The 6,000-nt window shown below is 52.4% G+C and overlaps 1 protein-coding gene across 2 annotated transcripts in view; it reads left to right on the top strand.

Moving 5' to 3' along the window:
• The first annotated feature begins 1,886 nt into the window (after positions 1–1,886).
• The window catches only part of TBC1D1 (TBC1 domain family member 1), a 213,343-nt gene continuing 209,229 nt past the window's right edge, over positions 1,887–6,000 (top strand). For both annotated transcript variants that reach the window (XM_084900527.1, XM_084900526.1), the window contains exon 1: positions 1,887–2,159. The gene's annotated coding sequence lies outside the window, so the exon portion shown is untranslated. The remainder of the gene's footprint in view (positions 2,160–6,000) is intronic.

The raw sequence follows: 6,000 nt of genomic DNA, 5'->3' as shown, positions 1-6,000 counted from the left end.
AGTGCGGCTGTCTGGACATCCTAGCACCGGAGGTAGGAGTGCTGAGCAGGCTGCTGCAGGGAGGGGATGGGAACTGTAGGCTGCCTTGGAGACAAAGATGGGAAATAATTATGATGTGACCCTCGTGACGATATGGCTTAACTGGTTTACCTGGTCTTGTAACCTAACAAAGAACAATTTCCATAACCCAATGAATGTTCCAATCATCGAAATGTCCATGTCTGTATATATTCCTCACCTCTTTTTAGGGAGGATTTGAGGCTAAGTACACGAATAACTGTGCTCAGTAACAAAGAATGAGCTAAGTGCTACAAGAGGGCTACCCAGTGGCCAGAGAGAAAGTGTGTTAGAAGGAGCTTTGGCCTTTACTGATCCTACCACCTACCAGCTCGTGGCCTCCAGGCGGCATTAACCTCTTAGTTTCCTCTCTAGCCAAGTGGACTTAATTCACTGCTGCTCTGCAGAGTTTGTGAGGCTTAGAGACAATAAATGTAAAGTACCTACCACAACGTCCCAAATAGATGGCCCTTCATGAACAACAGCTACTACTACTACTGGAGTTTTTATTTTATTTTAATATATTTTATTGCTATTTTACAGAGAGGAAGGGAGAGAGAGAGAGAGCTAGGAACATTGATGAGAGAGTAACATCGACCAGCTGCCTCTTGCACACCCCCTACCGGGGATGTGCCCCCAACCAAGGTACATGCCCTTGACCGGAATCGAACCTGGGACCTTTCAGTCCACAGAATGAGGCTCTACCACTGAGCCAAACCGGTTTTGGCACATTCTTTAAATTGTCAGCTGAGCCCCAGGCACTGGCAGAGTACCTTTGTCCAGGTGTCAGCAGAGACTGGTCTAGATATGTAAATAGAGATGCTAGAGCCTAGTTAAGTATGCAAATAAGCTCCTTTGACCCTATAAATAAACATGCTGCTGTGGCTTGGGGTGTCGCTTGCTCCCTCTCCATCAGAGAGATGGCACCCACCTAGCGCCCAGCTTGATGAATCTATTTCTGCCTCTTGTCTCTTTCTTTCTCTAATTTCTTAATCCTCAGCTCCTCCACTCAGGAACCTGTCGTTTTCCGTGATGGACACGGGATGAAGAGAGGGGGGGGCGGGGAAGGGAGAGGAGGCACCCAATCTAGGCCATGCACCACCCTCCGTTATTGGGAAAGGGCTCGCTGGTGTTCCGTGGGGAGAGCACTTCAGCCTCAGCCCCTTCGCTGAGTCCCTGCTGTTCCTGCCTTGCCTGCCGGGACCCCATAGGATGTCTTGGCTTCACCCCACTCCCCGCCACCCTCCAACCCTGGGGCAGGAAGAGGCGATGGGATGGGAGAGCCGGGGCCGGCTGCCTCCCCGGTGCTGTGCAGTTTGCACGGTCCCTTTCGGAGGGGGAAGGCGCGGGTGCAGACGAGGCCAGGCTCCCGCGGGCCCGGAGCGCGGGCGGCAGTGCCACCTGCTGAGGGCCCCGCGGCCACGGCCACCGCTATAACAGGCCGCCGGGACCGCGTGTGCGGCGCACATCCCGCCACCGGGCCTCCGTCCCGCGGGCTCCGCGTCCCGGGCCGCAGGGGAACCGAAGGCCGGACCCCGCGCTGGGACGGCGCCCCGACACCCTCCCCCCCACCCCGGGCCAGGGCTGGAGCCCCCGGGGGGGCGGGCGGCCGAGGATGCAGCGCCCGGAGGGCCCGGGGCGGGCGGCCGCGGGGACCCGCACTGCAGCAGCCGTGGTCCGCGTGGGGCTCCCCGTCCCCGCCGCGCCGCTCCGGCGGCCACACGGCGCCGCGGGGAGGAGGGCCCCGCGTCCCCCTCTAGGTCCCCGGGGACCGAGCAGCCGGGAGATCCCCGCTCCTGCCCTCCCCTCGCCTCCCCCGCGCTCGCCCGGCCGGGGAGGAGGAAACGAGAGCCGCGCGCAGACACCACCTCCGCCTCCTCCTCCTCCTCCTGCTCAGCCGCCGCCGCCGAGCCTGTTGCTGCTGCCGCCGCCGGACCCGCGGGATCCCCGGCCCGGGGAAGAGGCGGGAGCCGAGCCCAAGGCCCCCTCCCAGCCCTTGCGGCTGGAAGCAAGCTGCCAGGGGGGCACGATGGACGCCCCGCCGGCCCGGGCCGCCCCCCAGCGGCCCCCCAGCACCTGAGCGCCCGGCGCCCGCAGCACAGGTAGGCGCCTTCCCCGCCGCGTCCGAGCCCCGCGGCTGCTTCCCCCGGGGCATCCCGGCCGCACCCCGGCCCCAGTCCCCCAGCTCCCGGCCCCGGGGGAGCCGGATTCGGGCAGCCCTGGGGCGCTTCTGAGGTCCAGGAAACCCGGGGCTCTCGGGGGAGGAAGTTCATTGCCGCCTCCTTGCGCCCCCCTCCTTGGACCAAAGCGAAACCTTCTGGTTCTTTAAGGACCTGGGAGCCCGGAGAGCCTCCCTCCCCTTCCTCCCCAGCCCGGCTCTGAGGTCCTCGCGTCGCCCTCCGTCCCCTCCCGCCAAATCTCTCTTTCTGGCTAACGTGTTTGTAAGGCGCCCAGCTTGGGGGATGGACGTTAGAGGGATCCCGTGCCACCCTCTGAAAGTTCAGGGCATTTCGCTGCAGTAACTTTGGCAGCGGCACCGGTGCACCGCTCGACATTTCTTTCTATGGGCACATCCTGTGCCCGTCATTTCGAAACCCTGCTTAATTGTTTGTAGCCGTCCCCTGATTGGTCTGTGATTATGGGACCCCCCCCCCCCAAACTTGGAGGCACGTTGTTGTTTTTACTTTAAAGAAAGAGGAGTCGTTTTTCTTTGGAATCCACCTAGAGGCGGCTCTCCCCGTTGTAAGTTTATGGATATAGTTGATTCTCTGCAAGTCGCTTAGGAAGGGAGAAAAAAAAAATGAAAGTGATAACTGTTCCTTTCACGAAACAGTTTTTACAGTGGCCCACATGAGTGGACAGGTATTCACTTCCTGTAGATCTCACGCCTCCTTTTGGATCACTTAATTGATTAATATAATCAGAAAGAGTATTTAAATATGACCTGGTTTATACGGGTCACACCCAAGAAACTCAGCTCTCTCTGCTCCAGCTCTGCAAGTCCACGCTTCTAAACTTTCTGCACTGTATGTACTGAAGCTGAGCTGCAGCGGCCCTGATAAAAAGCCCCCTTTAGGAAAGCAGAAATTCATTCTCTTCCCCAGATTCCAGATGGGACGGGGTGGAGGTGGAGAATGGCCACCTGGGGTTTTGTTGTGTGTGGAGAGCCTGCTCCGTGTGGGAGGGGTTGAGTGGAAGAATGAATGGGCGCTGTCTCAGGAGGCTGGGAATCCACTTCTCAGGACTCGGATGTTTCTGAACAATTCTTCTTCTGTCTCTCCCCTGGGTTAGGGAGCCCTGGGGCAGGTGAGTCCTGGAGTTGAGCTGGCTTCTCTTTATATATATATCTATATATATATATATATATAGATATAGATATAGATATAGATAGATAGATAGAGAGCTAGAAACATCGACCAGCTTACCCTCCCACCAGGGATGTGCCCACAACCAATGTATATGCCCTTGATGGGAACTGAACCTGGGACCTTTCAGTCTGCAGACTGACGCTCTATCCACTGAGCCAAACCGGTTTCTGCGATCTGGCTTCTCTTGTTGGGAGGAGCTTCTCTCTGGGAACCTTGAAGACATCCAGGAATAAGGACACCGTATGAAAAAGTTTGTCAACAGAAAGGGTTGACAACTTTTGTAAACGGGTGTTTTGCATCTGTTGGGAATGGAATGTATCACAGTCTCAAATCTTTTTCTAATCAAGAAAGAGGGAAATAAGACCCTCAGAAGTGCTTTCTTGCCAGATTTATCTACAAGTAACTACTGACAAAACCAGCTACTGGATAGTGAGCATAGCTGTGAGTTAAAGGATGAAATGTTGAGGGGACATTTTCTTTTTTTTTAAGTCTTTTTATTGCCGAAACCGGTTTGGCTCAGTGGTAGAGTGTTGGTCTGCAGACTGAAAGGTCCCAGGTTCGATTCCGGTCAAGGGCATGTATGTTGGTTGCAGGCACATCCCCAGTAGGGGGTGTGCAAGAGGCAGCTGGTCCGATGTTTCTCTCTCATCGACATTTCTAGCTCTCTATCTCTCTCCCTTCCTCTCTGTAAAAAATCAATAAAATATATATTTTTAAAAAAGTCTTTTTATTAATTTTATTTATTTATTTATTTTTTTAGAGAAGGGGATGGGGTGGGGAATGGTGCGGGAGAGAGGTAGAAGCATTCAATGTAAGAGTGAAGTATCAATTGGCTGCCTCCTGCATGCCCCCTACTGGGGGTTGAGTCCACAATCCATGAATGTGCCCTGACTGGGAATTGAACTGGCAACCCTTCCAATCAGGTGATAATGAAAATAAATGCCTTTATATGGATTTGTCTAGCTTTACTTGTTTGCAAACCAGTAAAATTCTTTTGATTTTATAAATTATTAATTTAAAAAGTTTTGCAAATAGGACTGTGACATAGCCTACCATTAGCTTTCCCACAGAGCACTCTGGGGATTTCCCCTTTCACTACGATAACATTTCTGGTTGGGCGCCATCGTGTCAGTGCTGCCCTCTTATCCATTATGACATTGTTTGTCCTAGTACCAGGGGGTAGGAGAAAGAAGGGCAACTCTGAAGAAACATAGCTTGCCCCTTCTCCCTTGTTACCCAGCTATTGACAATCTCTGTCTCCTAGTTCCCTAGAAAATAGCCTTTGCCTGGCCAGTGTGGCTCAGTGGTTGAGCTTTGACTATGAACCAGGAGGTCATGGTTCGATTCTGGTCAGGGTCCATGCTTGATCCCCACTGGAGGGTGTGCAAGAGGCAGCTGATCAATGATTCTCTCTCATCATTGATGTTTGTCTCTTCTCTCTCTCCCTTCCTCTCTGAAATCAACAAAAAGATATATATATTTAAACACACACACACACACACACACACACACACACACAAACACACAGCCTTTACCAGAAGGACTGCAGTGGCAATCAGATGTACCCCCATGGGGAGCCAGGTGTGGGTAATCAGTTCCTTTCATGCCCAGATCTTCTTGGATGTACCTCTGGGAAACAGCCCGGAGTGCTGTTCTCAGCAGCATGGAGCTTCCCTATTTCCCATTCACACCGACATCTCGATTTTGCGCCTAGAGTAGGGCTGCATGCTTGAGAGGGTTTTGTTTTTGAATATGTTTTAATTGTATGTCACAAAGTGACAACTCCCTCAAACATACTTTACTCCTTTCATAGCATTTCTCTGAAGGTCCCTAGTTTCCCCTCTTCAGATTCCTCAGACCCAATATGTGTATCAGTTCATTTGGGGGCTTCTGTCTGCTGGTGGGCGGGTGCCTTGGCATGATTTGCTTTGCCCTTTTCCTTACCTTCTCAAGTTTATGGCTGTGCTAGTTCCAGAGTGTGATATGTTTCTCAGGCCTTCTCTTTTCTTGATCATTAAAAAGCTGGAGAAGCAGAATCTGGTCATTAAACATAACCCCGAGTCCGCTGAGCACAGTGTAGGTGATGGCACAGGGGTACCTTACAATGGCCTTTGCTGACTTTTATCTTCCGTTCTTCTTTCCCAACCCCACATACTGATAAAAAAATATTCTTAAACCAGACTCCACACAAAAGACAGAAAGGTTTCCATTTTCAAGATTTTGACTTTTTCAAGCCGAGATTTCCATTGGATGGATTCTTAGATGTGAGAGCAGTGTGTCCCTTTTCAGGTTTCAGATGTTCAGCAAAAGATGAGTCACATTTGGGCCACGCGAAGCAATCTTGGCCTAGGCCTCCGTGAGGCTGTGCGGAAGGCAGGGAGCATGCTCAGCGCGAGCCAAGAGGCATTCAGGCTGGGGTGTGCCTGTTTCCTTGTGACAAGCAGCAGCTCCTTTTCTCTTAAAAAAAGAATATACATGTCTAGCAACACATCATTTATGATCAGTGATCCTACCCTGCCAAAATAAGTAAGCATTATGGGTTCATTGTCACGCTTAATTCATCTATGTGAAGTTC

This window comes from Pipistrellus hanaki (genome assembly GCF_964339955.1).
Source record: "Pipistrellus hanaki genome assembly, chromosome: 1".
Taxonomy (NCBI): domain Eukaryota; kingdom Metazoa; phylum Chordata; class Mammalia; order Chiroptera; family Vespertilionidae; genus Pipistrellus; species Pipistrellus hanaki.
This window is presented reverse-complemented; position numbering and strand designations above follow the sequence as displayed.